The sequence below is a fragment of the Rattus norvegicus genome, chromosome 1 (assembly GCF_036323735.1).
Source record: "Rattus norvegicus strain BN/NHsdMcwi chromosome 1, GRCr8, whole genome shotgun sequence".
Taxonomy (NCBI): Eukaryota; Metazoa; Chordata; class Mammalia; order Rodentia; family Muridae; genus Rattus; species Rattus norvegicus.
In genome coordinates, this window is record NC_086019.1 from 37,858,544 (window position 1) to 37,880,815 (window position 22,272).

The 22,272-nt window shown below is 37.4% G+C and overlaps 1 long non-coding RNA gene and 1 pseudogene across 1 annotated transcript; both read right to left on the reverse strand.

The window, feature by feature from the left end:
- Positions 1–22,272, reverse strand: part of LOC120099102 (rho GTPase-activating protein 20-like) — a 316,059-nt pseudogene that overhangs the window by 186,386 nt on the left and 107,401 nt on the right.
- On the reverse strand, positions 632–8,699 carry LOC120099104 (uncharacterized). Its single transcript, XR_005497948.2, has 4 exons — positions 8,573–8,699; positions 5,557–5,595; positions 2,186–2,284; positions 632–985 (listed from the first exon to the last, which is right to left on the reverse strand). It is a non-coding gene; the product is annotated as an uncharacterized LOC120099104 (long non-coding RNA).

Below are 22,272 nucleotides of genomic sequence, written 5' to 3' on the forward strand. Positions count from 1 at the left end.
TCGTGGGTATTTTGAGCTTTTTGCTAATATTCACTTATCAGTAAGTGCATACCACGTGTGTTATTTTGTGATTAGGTTACCTCACTCAGGATGACATTTTCTGGTTCTATCTATTTGCCTAAGAATTTCATGAAGTCATTGAAGTACTTAAATAGCCCTATAAATCACAATGCTAGGAATCTTTGCCCCAGTCTGAAAATATACTATGTAACTAAAAGCAAAATCCAGTGTTGGGGCATTCTGCTCATGATTTTTCCTCAAAGTCTGTAAGACCATGCTTGAAATGTCATTCAATGTACAGTGTGACTTTCCATGGTTTATGGATGTCTTTCATTGCCTAATCTCCTGGATGTAGCAGTTAACTAAACATGAAGCCACTCCATGTCAGAAATATTATAACCCAGGGGACTTGTAAAATTCTTATGATTATTTTAATATCTATTACTTATGTAGGGACGAAATATTTGTAGCATTTTGCATTCAGCAAGATATGCATCATTAAGAAAATATTTGCAAGTATTAGAAACAAGGACGTTATAATTAAATAACTGAGTAGCAATGAACTTCAGGTGCTCAAGATACAGACATATAAGAATAAAAGAGCGGAATCAGATATAGCAACTCTGAATTTGGGAGAACACTAAGTATATCAGTAAATTTTTCCAATTTTTGTGACAAAACACATAACAGAAGCAACTAAAGAAAGTTTTGTTTCACATTTTGATGATCCAGTGCATCTCCTCAGGGATGTCTGTCACAGTTGCCCACACATGATGCTGCTATGTTACTGTGCATCCACGGTCAGGAAGCAGAGAGATGAATGCTGGTCCTTAGCCCACTTTCTCATTTTCACTTAGATGAGATGTCAGTCCAGGAATTGTCTTTTCAAAATTCTGGTTGGGTGTTCCTTGCTCAAATCTTCCTTGAAATACCCTCACAAACCAAGGTGTGCAACCACCATGATCTGTAACTCATTAAGTTTTCACTGGAGATTAAACATCACAGAAAGCAAGATTTAATCAAACCACTACAGAACCCAATGAAGTCATGAGAAATTGTAATGTCATATACTCTAACATTTAGCCTATTAAGGGAAAAAAGAAGACATGTTCAAAATCTACTAAAATTTTATTTTGATTCTTTAATTCTACATCTCATCAACTTCTTTCTCTTCCCTACATAGCACTTTCTCCTTGTCCCTTTCCTAGATACTTTATGATAAATGTGATAAAAGTACACTGAACAAATAGCTTAGGGGAGAAAAAGTTCATTTTGTCCATTATTTCAGAAGGATATGATATATCAAACTGGGAACTGCCTGGCAGCAGGCATAGAAGAGAATGCAGCAAGATTAAGAAGTAGTTGGTCACAATGTATCTATATTCAGGAATCCAAGAACAAAAAATGAAAATTAAGCCTGATTACAAAGCCTCGAGGCCCTTTCCTAGTGACCCACTTCCAGCAATGCTCCACCTCCTAGAAATTCCACAAGCATCTGTATAGCATCAGTAGTTGTGGTCCATATGTTCAAATATGTAAGCCTATGAGGGAGTTACCATTTAAACCACACAACCTGTTTGCTCCTTTTCCACTCTATCTCTAGAGCTGATAGGGCCTTTATGAGTTCAACCCTGCCAATTGTCAATGCTGTCTCTCAGTGGTTCATCCACTCATCCTGTCAAGTCACACTCCTTTTCACTTCCCAGTGAACTTTTGAATCTCTGATAATTATTTCAAAGCAAACAAAAGGCCACACAAAAATGAACCATTTCTTTGTTGTCTTTTTAATTTCCTAAATGACTTGTTTCATACTATTAACACACTTTAGACATATCCTCCCTGCTGAGATATCTGTATGTCCCTGCTCAAGAAAGTGTTGCCTCCTACTGTCTCATAGTCAAATGCTCTGATCTACTTTGCAACACCATGTGTTGGATTAAGCGGATATATGTGTAACAATTATGAAGAATCTTGCTACTGTGCTCTTAAAACATTGCTTGACTTTTATCATTGTGTCCAGTTCAGTTCCCTCTGTATACCCTTGCATCTTCGGTTCTCCAGAGTACAAAAGTGGAATATCCTCTCTCAAGTAGGCAGACATTTTCTTATCATCTCCATTACACTTTTTCTATAGGTTTATCCATCAACTTGACATTAGCATGTAGGTTATTTGCTATGTACTTACAATCATGAAGATACTTTACAGGCTGGATTTCAGAAAAGACTCTCACTTTACTGGTTTGTCCATACTTGTGTCATCAACACTCATGGAAGTCAAGGCAGTCTTTCAGTTAACACAGAAATGAGAATGGAATATACATAGTTTATTCAACAGATACTGAAGTATAACAAAGCACAGATGTCTCCAAGCAAGGCCTTACATGGCCCTCACTGGAAACCAAATTCACAAGTGTGAACAGAAAGTGGGCTGAGTATGTCAAGTAGTAGCACCAATATCACATCAAGCTTCTTACACAAAACTGGAGGGTGATCTACAGTAGGGAAACTCTTCTTTGTCCCTCATGATCACATATACATCATAATGATGTCAACCAATAGATACAATATAGCTAAGGTAGGACATGCATTTGAAAGATGGCAGGAGAGAAATCAACATGATTTAGTGTCACGAAAAATATTGGGGATTCTACTATAGCATGTCTCATTGAATACATGGGGATGATAAGTCAATAGTACAGACAAGACCACGAGTCTTCTCCAGATGTTATAACCTACCTAAACAGAATTAGACCCTGAACATTTCTAGAGGATGAATATACTAGAATTTTTCTCATTGTCTGTTCACAGAAATCTCAAACCAGATATGACCTGCAGGTCCCCTGCAGGTTCTCTGGCAGGAGGTCCTGCTGCAGATTCCAGAGGTCTTTCCTGGAAAAATGTGAAGGCATTAGAGATTCTTCTCCATCTAAGAAGCTGTGAAAGTAGACATATGTGTGTATGACTGAATGTGTGTGTGAGTGTGTGTGTGTGTGTGTGTGTGTGTGTGTGTGTGTGTGTGTTTGTGTGCATGTGTGTGTTTTGCTAAATTTGACCTTAGGGCATCATGGAACTTGCTGTTGTTTTAACTGTTTAATGATTTCAGCTAATTTTTATCAATAAACTTTTAGTATCTCAACCGATAACCCTAGGCTGAGGTCAATTTGAAACAGAACACAGTATTTGAGGGGAGATATAAGTCTTCCAAGTACCGCCAAATACTCAGGACCGTCAACAGGTGAGCACATAGTATATGGACAGCTGTTCTACAGGTGTAAGGGCTCTCCATCACCTTCAGTAGGAGAATAGAAGGTGATTTTCTAACTGTAGCATTTTCAGAAGTGAATAAACATTGAAGAATCTTCAACAGTTCTTTGTAGGAAAGGTGGAGTTCAGGGAAAATATGTATGTGAAGTGATATTTGTTTTAGAAAAAGATTCACAAAAATGTGAAGTTAATGAAGTTTTTAGATGAGTTTGTGCTTCAAGTTCTATCATCTACTTTAAACAAATTCTCTGAATGCTAGTAATGACAAAGGACACCACAGAGGAAGAGTGCTGAGCCTTTAGAAAGCACTGGTTGACACTTTATAATACTCATTTTCTTTCTTTAATATCTGTCTATTTGGAGGTAATTAGAGGTAGTTAAAATGAACACAGAGATACCAAACTCTAATGAGCATTTATTTTCAATATGCTTTTTAAGTTATGTCTAAAATGAGCTGTTTTAAACTTTCTGTACAGCAAAGGACAGATAAAAAGAAGATGTAATTTCTAAAGTCACAGTCAAAATGAGCTAAATGAAAATTTTGAAGGAAACTTCTCTTTGTAAAAATATCATGAATAAGCACAGAAAATTAGTGGTGTCCTCTAATTAGCACCGCCCCTATATACCAAGCAGCAACCCCTTCACATACTCATACACTCACATGTCTTATTTAATCATGCCTCTGGAGGGCCAGTAAGTAGTATAGTTGTCTCTAGGTTTATGTTTTAAGTTCTGGGTTTAAGACACTTATAATCCAAGCATATGGGAAGCTAGGCAGATTCCTTGTGCTTTTTTTAGCCAGCCAACCTGGTATACTTGGTAATTCCAGTACAGTAGGGACTATAGTAAGGAAGTAGATATCATTCTTTAGGATGACTCCCATATATACATGTGTAGAAACATACATTACATGTAAAAATAAAATAATAAATAGACAATATTTAGATATAAATCTTAAGACAAGTATACTAGTGATAGTCAAGAGATATGGTCTTGTCAAATCTCATAGAGATCAACAGGTGCTGATTGATTTTTTGCTTTTTCATGGAGAACCAGAAAAAGCCCCAGTACTTGGATGGGGAAAACATGTCTACTGCTTATCAAGCACTGGAGACAGCAAGATCTTCAGGTGAAGAAATGGCCTTGAAGGCATCTGTGATGAGGATTGAGCCAATATTGTATACACAGGACCTATAGGAGGCCCAATACATAGCAGATGTTGTGTATCTTATCTGATTATCAGAAAATGTCTTTCTTTCTTAGCAATAATTCAAGTGCTGTACTGTGTTTCTAAAATCTCTAATATCAAAGGTAAGTTATATTAGCAAGTATTAAACCTCATTTTCTGAAATTAAGTCACTATCAGCCCCATATACCTACCAAATGTTCTCTAGACTTGATATGAATATGTACCTCTCACTTCCCTTCACCATTTCACAGTTTTAAATTCTTTTCTTCTCTGGAGCCCACAGATATAATATTCTATGTTTCAGTCTTATGTTCTTATGCCAACACATGTTTTCTGGCTGCAGAGATTGGCAATTAAGGGTGGTGGTCTCACAGGCTTTCAATCCCAGCACTCAACAAACAGTGGCAGACATGTTTCTGTGAGTTTGAGGGCAGAATATTCTACAAACCGAATTCTATGACAAACAAGATTACAGAGAAAACCTGCTTTGATAAAACAAACAAACAAACCACCAAATCACACAAAAAGAAGAGTTAAACCGAGAGAGATGCATACATCTGTTTATTTTTATATTTAAGTTTACCAGGGTCATGGAGAGATTAGAGTTAGTTAAATAGTGGCAAGTGAAGGTAGGCTTAATTATCATTAAAGGGGAATTTAGAAATGTTTTTAGTGTTGAGAGTTAGTGTTAACCCTCAACTTGACATAATGTAGACTCACCTAAAGACAAGCCTCCAAGGACCCCTGTAATTCATTACCTATATTAATTTCAGCCTCTGAGAATGTAAGGATAATTTTGATTACAATAATTAATGTAAGAAGACCCATCTCAACTGTGAAAAGGACTTCTTTCTATAAATTGGTTTATGGATCACATAAATGAAGAATATCTTCTAAACACTGGAAAACATGCTTCTATAACTGATAGTAGACTTGGACTCCTGATAGTACATTGAATGCAAATAGCTGCTTCAAGTCCTTGCTACTTTGACTTCTTCTCTTGATGGAACAAAATATGAGACAGAATAAATATCTCTTCTTAAATTTCTCTTATCAAAATACTTTCATCACAGGAAAAGAAAAAGAAACAGTTACTTAATTACCTGTCTGTTTCTGTGATAAATCACCATGACCATGGATTCCTGTAAGAGAAAGGTTTTAATTTGGGTTTACATCATTTAAATATATGACACTATGTTAGCCATTCTCATTAAAAAGACCCAAGTGTATGTATTTCTTGTGGCTTCTCTGTGCTTCTTGTCATTTCTTCTAGCTATGCAGAGGCTACAATGGTGAGTTTCTCAAGACCTGCAATATGAGAAAGTGACCTAGAGGTAAACATTGTGCTTTCTACTTTGTGCTTTTCTCCAATGACACACTGCCATTTTTGGAGTAGAAGCATGTCTAAGACCATATCCATATAAGTGATGTTTAAACTTTGTAGACTATGAAATGCATGTCTTCACAATCAATCATCTGACTAAGAACAGAATATGATCCTCAATGTTTTTCTTTAAATGTTTTAAGGTGTTGTAATTAAGGAGATGGATCAATTAGTGAAGTGCTTTCTTTTCAGATGCAAAGATGTATAATTGATCTACAGAACTCAGTTGGAAAAAATTTCGGAAATGCCATTATGTTTGGTAATGCTGTTGCTGGAACTATGAAAGAGCAGAACCTGTACTCATGGACCACTGGTCTAATCTACTTTGCAAGTTCCAAGGCAATGAATAATAAATCAAAGTGTATGACACCCAAGGATTGAAACCCAAAGTTTTATTCAGAACTCTGTACGCTGTGCACACAAGCAGTCATATCCATAGATTGATATGCACAAACACACACACACACACACACACACACACACACACACACACACACACAGTGGTTGGTTCCCTAGAAACTTTGAGTTTTTATTAAGGAAGCTGATAACACTTGACTAGCAAATGTTGTTTAAATGAAAATTGTTTTTGTGTATAATCTAGTCACACAACTTTATCATGAAACAAAATGTGCTGTCCATCATGTGCAGAAATTGTACCATGGGGGGTCAATATTATGGTAGAGATTTAATGATGTTTGATGTGAATAATATTTCAAAATACATAAAATAAAAACAATGATGGTAAAGACACATTTATTAAAAACCCAATATTTCAGTAAACTCCATTTTGGAGCTCAGAGTTTTCTGCTGGGATATCCTCCAGTTAAACACCATTTGAAGAGGAAAATAAAAATAGGGAGGAAGAAAAGTAATTCAAAGCAAAATAGTAGTGAGTTCATTTTTATCATTAAAATCCTAGAAGTGATTAATGTCATTCCTTAACTAAATTAAAATGTGTAGAAGAAAAAACACAGCAATGCATCAAATTCCAATCAAAGTGTAGAAATGAACGAACACAAATTAAGTCACTTATTATTCATGTCAATGATTTGCCTTAGATAACTTGAAAATTATACATTGTAACTATGACTAGAAACTCTTTTAGTCTATTCAGATGTGCTGTGTTTACAGTTAATTTCATTTTCCCAACAGACAATCTCATTTTCATACTGTCAATTATCTCTGTTCCCCTTATATCTCCTTGTATTTTTTTAAGCAATTTAAGCCATCTAGTGTGTACGTTGTATGTTTTTGAATATTTATATTTTTCTCACTTTATCAACAGAGATTAAAGCCTTAATCTAGTGGGTAATCCCATTATCTTTCTTGATAAAAGCAAGCATATCCTTGGTCAGTGCCTGTGGAACCCAGGGAATTTATCAACAGTAAATTAAAAATCCAATTAATCTTTCGATGTCTTCCCAGTCATGTGGATCTTCAACTTATTCACTTGAATGCTTATATTTACCAGTGTTTTACCAGGAGATATTTTTTAGAATTTAAAGAAAATGAGATATTTTTAGAATTTAAAGAAAATTGATTCAGATAAAAACTTAAATGATTTAAATTGGGAAGTGTTTTCATCCAAATACTTTTGCAGGGAAAAGTTTTACTGTGGTAAGAAATAGCAAGATGCTAGTCATTTTAATCAAACAGACTGGAACAAGGCTCCACTTGAAAGGCTTTCTTTAGAAATCTGAGGTGGAGGAAAATATACTTCAGAGTAAGTCTGAATGAAATGCTTTCAAGATTTATTTTTTGTTGTTGTTGCTATACAACTCTACAGTTAAATGAATGCTCATATGAATGTACCCACACCAGGAAATGTGAGTGTGAGATACAGAACAAGAATATGTGGACATATCTGGAAAAGGATGTGACCTTATTGATCAAAATCCTAGTGCTATTGGAAAGTTTAGCTAACTGGGATATCGGTAAAACAGTCACTACACCAACCAGGAGAGAGTGAGTTGTATTTAATATATGTCTTTGTTATTATTATGTTATTAGAATAGTGAATGTCATAAGTTATTAATCCTTCAAGAAATTGAAATTAACCACAAGAGATCAAAGCTGCTTTCTGACCATGGTGCTTTCTAGCACCATGTATAGAAGTGGGGATAGGAACATGGATTATAAATGAGAGTCTTAGCTCTGACAGTTGAAAATGGAAAAAAAAAAGACTGCCCTAGAATATTTTTAAAGATTTTTATTATTACGTATGGAGTGCAAACAATAATAGATTTCATCATCTTACTTTTCATACATGCTAATAATTTGATCCCATCCATTCCCCTTCCTCTCCATTCTTCCTGTCACACTCTTTCTCTCTCTCCACCTTTCCTTTTATTCTGCCTCTACTTTTCTGTCATTTTCGGGGGGGGGGCGTTAATTATTTTAATTAGGGTTTCTCACAGGAACATGTGCAACTCACCTGTAGCAAACCACTGAGGAAAATCTCTCCCTCCTCTAGCCTCTATAATTGCCTATAGACTACTCTCATAGAGAGCCAGAAAACGGCATTATTATTTAAAAATCATCAGATCAGACATGGGTGAAATGATCATTTTGGGCAATCCACTACGGAGACTTAAAACATAGGAAGAAACTTCAACTTTTGACATGTAATGGGACACAGGATACAATGGATGTTCTGTGGTTGCCAGTCCAGTAACTTCTGAGATTAGGACATACTCTTTTGGTTATCCCATGGAGAGAGAATGCTGACAACTGACCTAGTGATGTTATTTTTAATCCATGCTTTGTTGTTGTTGTGGTGGTGGCGTCGTCGTCGTCGTCGTCGTCGTCGTCGTCGTCGTCGTCGTCGTTGTCGTCGTCGTCGTCGTCCTCCTCCTCCTCCTCCTCCTCCTCCTCCTCCTCCTCCTCCTCCTCCTCCTCCTCCTCCTCCCCCTCCTCTTCTTCTTCCTACCTCTGTCTCTGCCTCTCTCTGCCTCTGCGTGATTCTGATTCTGATTCTGATTCTGATTCTGATTCTGATTCTGATTCTGATTCTGATTGATTCTGATTCTGATTCTGATTCTGATTCTGAATCTGATTCTGATTGATTCCTCCTCCACCTCCTCCTCCTCTTGTTTGGAAATTTCTGAGTTGTAAGACTGCAAAGAGGATGATTTAGTCATTAAACAATCTTATTCACTCATAAAGGGCGATGGAATATATTTAGAATAAAAAGAGAAGAGTCGATGGAAGATATTTAGAATAAAAGAGAAGAGTTTCATGAGCCTAGCCCTCTTCCGTGGGGTTGATAGGCAGCTATCAATTCCTAGATGTAGAAAAACTCATGAGGCCCATCATTATCTGTGGGTTATGGGTTTGGGAATTTCAGTGATATCTCCCCTGGAATGATCATTGTTTCTTTTTCTGAAATGAAATCCTCCAAAGTTCAGAATCTCCAGCAACTTGAAAATGAGAGAAAATCTTCCATAGGTATCTGTTCTTCCACAGGAATGTTTGCAGCGATAAGACTGGATCGATTTTCATTCATCTACATGCTGACCTCCAGTTGAAGCAGCAACATTTATTTGAAAATGCTATCTTTTTTCCACTGGATGGAAAATACCCTTTGTCAAATATCAAGTGACAATAGTGTGTGGGTTCATTTCTGGTTCTTCAATTCTATTCTATTGATCTACCTGCCTGTCTCTGTACTAATACTATACTGGTTTTTTAATTATTAATATTGCTCTGTAATATAGCTTTAAATTAGGGATGCTCATTCCTCCAGAAGGTCTTTTATTATTGAACATAGTTTTTGCTATCCTGGGTTTTTTCTTATTCTAAATAAATTTGCAAATTGCTCTTTCAAATTCCATGAAGAATTGAGTTGGAATTTTGATGTGTATTTCATTGCCTCTGTATATAGATTTTGGCAAAATGGAAATTTTAAAATAATCCTGTCAATTCATGAGCATTGGCAGGTCTTTCCATCTTCTGAGATCTTCAATTTCTTCTTCAGAGACGTGAAGTTTTTATCATATAAATCATTCACTTGCTTGGTTAGAGTCACACTGAAATATTTTGTTATTTGTGACTATTCTGAACGGTGTCATTTCCATAATTTCTTTCCCAGATTTTGAATAGAGGAAGGCTACTGATTTTGTTTGAGTTACTTTTATACACACCCACATTGCTGAATTTCTTTATCAGGCTTAGCAGTTCTCTGGTGGCACTTTTGAGGTCACTTAAGTATACTATCATATCATCAGCAAATAGAGATATTTTTACTTCTTCCTTTCCAATTTGGATTCCTTTGACCGTCTTTTATTTTTTTGATTGCTTTGGCTAAAACTTTGAATACTACATTGAATAAGTAAGGAGAGAGTACGCAGCCTTGTCTAGTCCCTGATTTTAGAGGGATTGCTTCAAGTTTTTCTCCATTTAGTTTGATGGGGCTACTGGTTTGTTGAATATTGCTTTTACTATGTTTAGGCATGGGTTGTGAATTTTTTTAAAGACTTTTAACATGAAGGAGTTTCAAATTTTGTCAAATTGTTTCTCAGCATCTAATGAGATTATCATGTGCTTTATGTTTGTTTGTTTTTGTTTTTGTTTTTTTTTTAATCTATTTGGTTGATTTTAGCCCTGAGTTTGATTATTTCCTGCCATCTATCCTTCTTGGGTGTATTTGCATCTTTTTGTTCTAGAACTTTTAGGTGTGCTGTCAAGCTGCTAATATATGTTCTGTGCAGTTTGTTTTTGGAGGCACTCAGAGCTCTGAGTTTTCTTCTTAGCACTGCTTTCATTCTGTCCCATAAGATTGGGTGTGCCCTGCCTTCATTTTCACTAAATTCTAAAAAGTCTTTAATTTCTTTCTTTACTTTTTCCATGGTCAAGTTATCATTGAGTAGAACACTGTTGAACTTCCATGTGTCTGTGGACTGTCTGTCATTTTTTTTTTCTTTTTTTGTTATTGAAGACCAGCCTTATTTCGTGGTGATCATGATAGGATGTATTGAGGACTATTTCAAATTTCCTCTATCTGTTGAGGTCCGTTTTGGAGAAGGTACCATGAGTGTTGAGAAGGCATTTTTTTTTTTAGGATCAAATGTTCTATAAATATCTGTTAAATTGATTTGGTTCATAACTTCTGTTAATTTCTCTGTCTCTGTTTAGTTTCTCTTTCCATGATTGGTCCATTGATGAGAATGGGGTGTTGAAATCTTCCACTATTATTGTGGGAGGTGCAATGTGTGCTTTGAGCTTCAGTAAGGTTTCTTTTATGAATGTAGGAGCATAGATATTCAAGATTGAGAGTTCACCTTGGTGTATTTTTCTTTGATGAATATGAATTGTCCTTGCTTAACACTTGAAAACTTTTGGTTGGTAGTCAATTTTATTGGATATTGGAGTATATACTCCAGCTTGTTTCTTGGGACCATTTGCTTGGGAAATTGTTTTCAGGATTTTACTCTGAGGTAATCTTTTTCTTTTTTACTGACTTCTGTTTCCTGTATGCAGCAAAATGCTGGGTCCTCTTTACGTATCCAGTATGTTAGTCTATGGCTTTTTATTGGGGAATTGAGTCCAATGATATTAAGAGATATTAAGCAGTAGTGATTGTTGTTTCCTTTTTCTTTTGTTGTTAGAGGAACAATCATATTTCTTTGGCTCTATTCTTTCAGGTTTATAGCAAGAGCATTACTTTCTTGCATTTTTTTTCATTCTTTTTTTTTTTTATTAACTTGAGTATTTCTTATATACATTTCGAGTGTTATTCCCTTTCCCGGTATCCGGGCAAACATCCCCCTCCCCCCTCCCCTTCCTTATGGGTGTTCCCCTCCCAACCCTCCTCCCATTGCCGCCCTCCCCCCACCAGTCTAGTTCACTGGAGGTTCAGTCTTAGCAGGACCCAGGGCTTCCCCTTCCACTGGTGCTCTTACTAGGATATTCATTGCTACCTATGAGGTCAGAGTCCAGGGTCAGTCCATGTATAGTCTTTAGTTAGTGGCTTAGTCCCTGGAAGCTCTGGTTGCTTGGCATTGTTGTACATATGGGGTCTCGAGCCCCTTCAAGCTCTTCCAGTTCTTTCTCTGATTCCTTCAACGGGGGTTCTATTCTCAGTTCAGTGGTTTGCTGCTGGTATTGGCCTCTGTATTTGCTGTATTCTGGCTGTGTCTCTCAGGGGAGATCTACATCCGGCTCCTGTCAGTCTGCACTTCTTTGCTTCATCCATCTTGTCTAATTGGGTGGCTGTATATGTATGGGCCACATGTGGAGCAGGCTCTGAATGGGTGTTCCTTCAGTCTCTGTTTTAATCTTTGCCTCTCCCTTCCCTGCCAAGGGTATTCTTGTTCCCCTTTTAGAGAAGGAGTGAAGCATTCACGTTTTGATCATCTGTCTTGAGTTTCATTTGTTCTAGGCATCTAGGGTAATTCAAGCATTTGGGCTAATAGCCACTTATCAGTGAGTGCATACCATGTATGTCTTTCTGTGATTGGGTTAGCTCACTCAGGATGATGTTTTCCAGTTCCAACCATTTGCCTACGAATTTCATAAAGTCGTTGTTTTTGATAGCTGAGTAATATTCCATTGTGTAGATGTACCACATTTTCTGTATCCATTACTCTGTTGAAGGGCATCTGGGTTCTTTCCAGCTTCTGGCTATTATAAATAAGGCTGCAATGAACATAGTGGAGCACGTGTCTTTTTTATATGTTGGGGCATCTTTTGGGTATATGCCCAAGAGAGGTATAGCTGGATCCTCAGGCAGTTCAATGTCCAATTTTCTGAGGATCCACTTTCTTGCATTTTTTTAGGGTACAGTTTCCCTCCTTGTGTTGGAGTTTTCCATCTATTATCCTTTGTAGGGCTGGATTTGGGGAAGATATTGTATAAATTTGGTTTTGTCATAGAATATCTTGGTTTCTCCATTTATGTTAATTGAGAGTTTTGCTGGATAAAGAAGCCTGGGCTGGCATTTGTGATCTCTGAAGGTCTATATGACATCTACCCAGTATCATCTGGTTTCTGTTGCTTAGGTTTCTGCTCTTGCCTCTCACCATCAGGTTGTCTTTGGTTTCAGCTGGTCTTGCTATCTCTGACAGTGGCTTGACTCTCCTGTAAGCCTGTGTGTCAGCACTCCTGTAGACCTGTTTTCTCCCAGCAGGATCTGGGTACAGAGAACTGTAGGTCCTGGTCAGGTCTGGGTTCAGGCAGAAACTAGAAGATTCTTTCCCAGACTCTTCCTGGATTCCTTTGTCCTGAGGGTTCCAGGCCTGTCTCTTGGAGCAGAAGTGGTGGTCTTACCTTTGCTCTCAAGTGTGTCAGCACGCTTAGTGACTGGCTTTCAGCTCCAGGTGCAGGCAAAGCAAGGAAGGATCCTGTCCCTGGCTGCTCCTAGGTTCCTGTATCTAGAGGGCTCTAGGCAGGTTCCTCTTGTCCAGATTATGAGCAGAAGTGGTGGTCTCCCCTGAGCTCTCAGGGCTGTCTACCTTTCTGAGAGTCCAGCTCTCTCCCCTATGGAATCTGGGTACAGAGAGTTGTGGGACAGAGTCATCTCTGGTTGCATGCAGAAACTGGAAGCGGTGTTTAATACTTTAATTATATAAATCAGATAGAAACAAGAGAGGCTGAGTTTGAAGTCTCCTGGAGAAACTACTACTATTACATCCCCCAACACCTTCTATTATACCTCAGAACATACTCTGGAGTGTGCATGTGCACATGTTTCCTTTTCTGTAGGGATGTTTGCATTCCTCTGTTCCTGGGAGAGTCTTTACATAGTTATTGCCATTGTATCTCGTAAGTATACATTTTAATCAACTAGAATATATATTCAACATTTTTTAAATTTTTTATTAGTTATATTTCTTTACTTAAATTTCAAACCTTATTCCCTTTCCCAGTTTCCTGTCCATAATCCCCCATTCCCTCCCCTCCCCCTCCCCATACAGGTATTTCCCCTATACATCTCCCTTATTGCCCCCCCCCCATATACCCCTGCGCTGGGGGTCCAACCTTGGCAGGATCAAGGTCTTCCCATTTCCTTGGTGCCCCAACAAGTCTAATCTCTACTACATATGCAGTTGCACCCTGAGTTCGTCCATGTGTAGTCTTTCAGTCATATTCAATATTTTAATCAAAACTTGCTATAGATCTACAGAGTCAAGACATATCCATTCATCATAATTTGATAATATAATGAAAATTCTGTACAATTTTTTTTCACAAATAAGGTATTTGAAAGCTCAGAGAGACCTAATAATATGCCCAATGAAAGAATTTGTGCTATATCACCTATACTTTTGTTTTTGTAAAAAAAATATTTGAATTTGCTCTGATTAAAAAAAAGTTTTAACAAAGATTTTTTAACAAGGTTTTTAAAATTCTTTTTTAAATTTTTCCTTCTGTACATTTTTTTCAGGTGCTCACAGATCTAAAACAGGCCTCAGATTTTTTGGGAAGTGGGCTGTGTACAGCTAGGAACCAGCATATCTGGTGAACCAACTCTGGACTTTTTTAACACAAGTGCTCTTTACTGCTGAGACACATCACCAGTTCTGAAAAAAATGTGTTTAAACAGACTTAAGGGCAGGAGTGGAGATAGCACGATGGAGAGCAATGATTTGAAAAGAAAATTATGTATTAGTATATAAAGTATCAAATAAGGCCATGGGAAATTAATTTAAAAGGGAAAAGAAAAAAATATTGTCTTAAAGGAATTCCTTAGAAAAACAAAACACAAAATGCAATAGTGTAGGGAATACAGGTAGAAACTCAAGGAACAGGGGCAGACTGTCCTCTGCCTGTGCTAGAGCTCAATGGGAATTCAAGGAGCTGACAGGATTAGAAGAAAACACTCTGGTGCCATCCCCATCCCCTCAACAATTAGCCTGAACTTGGAAGGTGATAGTGTGTAGGGCATTTGGAGAGAAGTGGAGCTGTTCACTTCCCTGTGCTTGCTTTACAGCTGACAGGGGCTCCATTCAATTTCACACTTTTATTTTAAAAATTAAAACAGAGAGATTCCTTGATAAAGATCTAATTATACTTTTAAAATTTACGAGGAGTGGCCAGTTTGTTTTTTGGTTTTGTTTATATGTTCATTAAATGCCTATATTTGTGAACTCAAAGGATGACTCAGCAGTTCAGAGTACTGCTGCAGGAATCATGGCACTTCCTTAGCCTCTGGAGGCATCTGGACTCATTTGGCAGACTCATACACATATGTACAAGCAGTCACACACAAAACATAAAAACAGGTCTGTTATTTTTAACTCTGCATTTGTCATTTTCACTTAAAACTTTATTCCAAATGCCTGGTGGAGAACTTCTTTACATTTATGAAGTATTAATATAAGTTAATTTAATTAAAAATTTCAACACCATTTTTGGTACTACATGTAGAAGGTGATAGTGAGAAGACAAAAACCTAGAGAATAAACATGTTCAATTCCCCAAAAAGCATACTGGGTTCCTTAGAGGGAGAAACTGACAATAGGTCTTTAGTCTGTGACAGCCCTGACATAGCAGTTAAGCCCTGACATAGGAAGCATAAGTCTGAAGCTGTGTCAGCTCCTGGGATACCTAGCTAGAAGAGATAACAAGGCCAAAACTTAGCTGGTTTCTAAAATTCTTCAAGGTCTCACCAAATAAAATGAAACTAACATAGCAGCCAATCAAAATTGTACTAGTGTGACTACTTTGTCCTTACCAATTATATTAGAAGTTATCTAACCCTTATGGAAAATTCCCTAACCCTGCATTAAAAAGGGTCTGACAAGTCAGTCAAGTTCTCGTCAGTTTGAATGGTTAACCCAATATGCTGGTCATTTCTGCAGAAATGCTAACTCCAGGAGCATCAGACATCTTTCTCTTTTATGTGCCCATTCCACACACATAAAAAGAAGTCAAAATGAGAATTTGAGACTTATGAAAGTTCATTCTCTGTGATAATGGTCTGGTAGTCATGCTGTGAAGAAGCTTGCAAACACTTTAGTCACAGGGCTAGAAAGAGACTGAGGTGAGTTCAGAGACAAGATCTAACTAACAATAGCTCCCTTTTCTCCTCTTTGATTCTGGAACTATGTCAGCCCAGTCCCTGTAATTGGAAGGAGGCTTGCCAGTGACAAAATCAAATAAGAGTTTCTCTTTACTGAAAGAAAAAAAATACAGCCAAAAAGTCAGAAGTTTAGAAATGCTATCTCACCCCTAAGAATCCCTAAATACCTCAAATTCCAGACCCTGCTCTCCACCTGTAATAGGTAGAAGGTCACATTTCTTGAGTCTGCTCTCCCAGAACCTAGATAAAATGGCTGAAAGATAAGGCTCTTAGATCCTGACCTAGTAATGGTCTCCTTACTTGAGTGAGGGTCTCCCCACTCTGGGGGTCTTCTGTACTCAGTGGCTGACAACTAGATTGTCTCTGTCAGAGCTGACTCTCCAACTCAATTAAGCTAGTACCACATGATTTGTTTGTTTAAAAACCCATTCTCTCAGTCTGGTGCTCATGATTGCCACATTTGAAATTTAAAAGCAATCAACATTCCTGATCTGATAACTTGTATAAACAACACTTCATATGAATTAGTTTTCAGAATTTTAAGTCTCACAAAGTTAAGGTTAGAAAGAGAAGGCCATCTTAAAATGTCAAGGTTTAACAATTAAAATAATTTTAGAAGTTTTTAAAGTACATGAACACTTTGAATTTCACCTGGAGCCTTAGGTTTTTTGAAATGTAATAGTAATAAGAGCCTACATTCACTAGAAGTTAAATCAAACAAAATTTCTTTGTTTATATTAATAAGGAATTGATTTTGTGTTAATCCATTTCTAAGCTGTTATCTATTTAATTTGTCATAATAAAGTATATCAAAACATTTAAAAAAGAATGTTATGACTATTCTATCTCCTGAAAGAAATTTTTATATTCAAATACAAGTTCTTAAACATTGGTAGGATTCATTTTCTTTTCTCTGGTGGCACAATCATCTATGGTACAGTGTATAGGGATCAGTTAACTAACTCATTCATACCCATCAAGATGCTCAACAACAATAGCTAATTTCTTTTCATCTATTTCTAGTTTTACTGTATTTTCTTATTTTATTAGATCTGCCCTTTTCTTTCTTCTTAAAAGTATTCAAGTGTGTGTGTGTGTGTGTTTCTGTTGTATAGGAGACCCTCACTCAAGTCTCGGGATGACACGACCCCCCAAGAACTCACGCAAGACCGTCTTTGCTTTAATCACATGAGGCTTATCAATAAGAACCAGAGCACTGGGGTCGAGACTCATATCCCATGCAGGGGCACAGAAATTCGACCCCCAGTAGCTGGGAGAAGGGTTTTTTAAAGGAAGAAGTCACAACCCAAGGAGTCAGGGATGGGGTCATTGGAAAATGTGGAGAATACCAGTGAAAAATCACAAGGAGAAGCTTCCTGTCTCTCAAGATTGCTTTTGAGATTGTAATCTAACTTTATGGTCAGCTAGTTCCTGGGAGAAGCCTCCTCTTATCTTAGATAGGATCTCCTATCTAAGGGCCTTAAACCCTTTTATCTGGATCCTGCAAGAGCAGGGTCAAGAAATTTGACCTCTTACTTACAGGTAGAGAGCTGGAATTTGAGGTATTTATGGCTCCTTAGGGGTGAGGTAGCATTTTTAAGCTTCTGAGTTTTTGGCTGCATTTTTTATTCTTTCACATGCACACAAGTGTACGTGTTAAGATCACAGAATGACCTCAGATGTGGACACTGATTTCCTTGGTATTTGAGGCAGATATACTGCAGGCCAGCTAACCAGTAAACTTTAAATTAGATTCTCTTCTCTCTACCTACTATTTATCTTAGCATTATTGTTATAGGCATGAGTATGATGGTGTCTGATTTAATGTGGGCTTTGAACCCAAGTTTTCATCTTGTCTAGTAAAGAAACACAGGACACCTGCCACCATCTCTGCTCATCAAATCCTGTACTCTCCTGTTCCTGAGCAAAGTCAAAGCAGTTAGTATTCCCTTCCTCCACCCCACAACCCCCTGTGTGGAGCCAGAGCAATGCCTCTGCCTTTGAAGAGGGCAGACAAAAGGAAGCCCATCTTAATTACTATGTAATGACACTCAATTTGCAGTAATTAGTACCCAAGCTTAAGGCAGGGATAGGATGAGGTTGGGGCAGGTGTCAGGTTAGCTGGAAAAGAAGCCTATTCTATTTAAAAAAGAAGTAAAAGTGGCCAAAGCCTGAGGGCACAATTGCTAAAAAACGTCTCCCAGCATGTTTGAAAACATGCTGAAGAGAGTTTGTCCTGTAGCCATGAAGCCTAGGCAGATCAGAAACATGGAAGGTTGAAAAGGCTTGGCCAGGTCTGCCATTACAAAACTAACGTTGGGATAACAACAGCACAACACACAAAATAAAATCCATAGGCAGCTAAACAGGTGGGGCATTAAACTTAAAATTGGTAAAACAAAGTCCTTTGAGAGATGTTTTGAGATTAAAAACAAAAAATGTTTTCTATATTTGGGATGAGGGAAAGCACAATGGCATAGGGTATCTGGCATTTGTGTTTTGTTCAGGAAATTTTTTCCAGTGCCCATGTGTTCCAGATGCTTCCCTAGTTTTCTTCTATTAGTTTGAGTGTATCAGGTTTGATGTGGAGGTCCTTGATCCACTTGGACTTAAGCTTTGTACAGGGTGATAAGCATGGATCAATCTGCATTCTTCTACATGTTGACCTCCAGTTGAACCAGCACCATTTGCTGAAAATGCTATCTTTTTTCCATTGGATGGTTTTGGCTCCTTTGTCAAAAATCAAGTGACCATAAGTGTGTGGGTTCATTTCTGGGTCTTCAATTCTATTCCATTGGTCTATCTGTCTGTCTCTGTACCAATACCTTGCAGTTTTTATCACTATTGCTGTCTAATACTGCTTGAGTGCAGGGATAGTGATTCCCCCTGAAGTCCTTTTATTGTTGAGGATAGTTTTAGCTATCCTGGGTTTTTTGTTATTCCAGATGAGTTTGCAAATTGTTCTGTCTAACTCTTTGAAGAATTGGATTGGTATTTTAATGGGGATGGCATTGAATCTGTAGATCGCTTTTGGTAGAATGGCCATTTTTACTATATTAATCCTGCCAAGCCATGAGCATGGGAGATCTTTCCTTCTTCTGAGGTCTTTTTCAATTTCTTTCTTCAGAGGCTTGAAGTTCTTATTGTTCACATCTTTTACTTGCTTGGTTAAAGTCACACCGAGGTACTTTATATTATTTGGATCTATTATGAAGGGTGTCATTTCCCTAATTTCTTTCTCGGCTTGTTTCTCTTTTGTGTAGAGGAAGGCTACTGATTTATTTGAGTTAATTTTATACCCAGCCACTTTGCTGAAGTTGTTTATCAGCTTTAGTAGTTCTCTGGTGGAAGTTTTGGGATCACTTAAATATACTATCATATCATCTGCAAATAGTGATATTTTGATTTCCTCTTTTCCGATCTGTATCCCCTTGACCTCCTCTTGTTGTCTGATTGCTCTGACTAGAATTTCAAGAACTATATTGAATAAGTAGGGAGCAAGTAGGCAGCCTTGTCTAGTCCCTGATTTTAGTGGGATTGCTTCAAGTTTCTCTCCATTTAGTTTAATGTTAGCAACTGGTTTGCTGTATATGGCTTTTATTATGTTTAGGTATGGGCCTTGAATTCCTACTCTTTCCAGGACTTTTATCATGAAGGGGTGTTGAATTTTGTCAAATGCTTTCTCACCATCTAATGAAATGATCATGTGGTTTTGTTCTTTCAGTTTGTTTATATAATGGATCACGTTGATGGTTTTCCATATATTAAACCATCCCTGCATGCCTGGGATGAAGCCTACTTGATCATGGTGTATGATTGTTTTGATGTGCTCTTGGATTCGGTTTGCCAGAATTTTATTGAGTATTTTTGCGTCGATATTCATAAGGGAAATTGGTCTGAAGTTCTCTTTCTTTGTTGGGTCTTTGTGTGGTTTAGGTATAAGAGTAATTGTGGCTTCATAGAAGGAATTCGGTAGTGCTCCATCTGTTTCAATTTTGTGGAATAGTTTGGATAATATTGTTATGAGGTCTTCTATGAAGGTCTGATAGAATTCTGCACTAAACCCGTCTGGACCTGGGCTCTTTTTGGTTGGGAGACCTTTAATGACTGCTTCTATTTCCTTAGGAGTTATGGGGTTGTTTAACTGGTTTATCTGTTCCTGATTTAACTTCGGTACCTGGTATCTGTCTAGGAAATTGTCCATTTCCTGCAGATTTTCAAGTTTTGTTGAATATAGGTTTTATAGTAAGATCTGATGATTTTTTAATTTCCTCTGAATCTGTAGTTATGTCTCCCTTTACATTTCTGTGTTTGTTAATTTGGACACACTCTCTGTTTCCTCTCGTTAGTCTGGCTAAGGGTTTATCTATCTTGTTGATTTTCTCAAAGAACCAACTTTTGGTTCTGTTGATTCTTTCTATGGTCCTTTTTGTTTCTACTTGGTTGATTTCAGCTCTGAGTTTGATTATTTCCTACCTTCTACTCCTCCTGGGTGTATTTGCTCCTTTTTGTTCTAGACCTTTTAGGTGTGTTGTCAAGCTGGTGACATATGCTCTTTCCTGTTTCTTTCTGCAGGCACTTAGCGCTATGAGTTTTCCTCTTAGCACAGCTTTCATTGTGTCCCATAAGTTTGGGTATGGTGTACCTTCATTTTCATTAAATTCTAAAAAGTTTTTAATTTCTTTCTTTATTTCTTCCTTGTTCAGGTTATCATTGAGTAGAGCATTGCTCAATTTCCACGTATATGTGGGCATTCTTCCCTTATTGTTATTGAAGACCAGCTTTAGGCTGTGGTGGTCTGATAGCACGCATGGGATTATTTTTATCTTTCTGTACATGTTGAGTCCTGTTTTTTGACCAATTATATGGTCAATTTTGGAGAAAGTACCATGAGGAGCTGAGAAGAAAGTATATCCTTTTGCTTTAGGATAGAATGTTCTATAAATATCTGTTAATTCCATTTGGCTCATGACTTCTCTTAGTCTGTCTACGTCTCTGTTTAATTTCTGTTTCCATGATCTGTCCATTGATGAGAGTGGGGTGTTGGAATCTCCTACTATTATTGTGTGAGGTGCAATGTGTTTTTTGAGCTTTAGTAAGGTTTCTTTTACGTATGTAGGTGCCCCTTGTATTTGGGGCATAGATATTTAGGATTGAGAGTTCATCTTGGTGGATTTTTCCTTTGATGAATATGAAGTGTCCTTCCTTATCTTTTTTGATGACTTTTAGTTGAAAATTGATTTTATTTGATATTAGAATGGCTACTCCAGCTTGCTTCTTCCAACCATTTGCTTGGAAAGTTGTTTTCCAGTCTTTCACTCTGAGGTAATGTCTGTCTTTGTCTCTGAGTTGTGTTTCCTGTAGGCAGCATAATGCATGGTCCTCATTTCGTATCCAGTTTGTTAATCTATGTCTTTTTATTGGGTAGTTGAGGCCATTGATGTTGAGAGATATTAAGGAATAGTGATTATTGCTTCCTGTTATGTTCATATTTGGATGTGAGGTTATGTTTGTGTGCTTTTCTTCTCTTTGTTTTGTTGCCAAGACGATTAGTTTCTTGCTTCTTCTAGGGTATAGCTTGCCTCCTTATGTTGGGCTTTACCATTTATTATCCTTTGTAGTGCTGGATTTGTAGAAAGATATTGTGTAAATTTGGTTTTGTCATGGAATATCTTGGTTTCTCCATCTATGTTAATTGAGAATTTTGCAGGATACAGTAACCTTGGCTGGCATTTGTGTTCTCGTAGGGTCTGTATGACATCTGTCCAGGATCTTCTGGCTTTCATAGTTTCTGGCGAAAAGTCTGGTGTGATTCTGATAGGTCTGCCTTTATATGTTACTTGACCTTTTTCCCTTACTGCTTTTAATATTCTTTTTTTATTTTGTGCGTTTGGTGTTTTGACTATTATGTGACGGGAGGTGTTTCTTTTCTGGTCCAATCTATTTGGAGTTCTGTAGGCTTCTTGTATGCCTATGGGTATCTCTTTTTTTAGGTTAGGGAAGTTTTCTTCTATGATTTTGTTGAAGATATTTACTGGTCCTTTGAGCTGGGAGTCTTCACTCTCTCCTATACCTATTATCCTTAGGTTTGATCTTCTCATTGAGTCCTGGATTTCCTGTATGTTTTGGACCAGTAGCTTTTCCTGCTTTACATTATCTTTGACAGTTGAGTCAAGGATTTCTATGGAATCTTCTGCTCCTGAAATTCTCTCTTCCATCTCTTGTATTCTGTTGGTGAAGCTTGTATCTACAGCTCCTTGTCTCTTCTTTTGGTTTTCAATATCCAGGGTTGTTTCCATGTATTCTTTCTGGATTGCTTCTATTTCCATTTTTAATTCCTTCAACTGTTTGATTGTGTTTTCCTGGAATTCTTTCAGGGATTTTTGTGACTCCTCTCTATGGGCTTCTACTTGT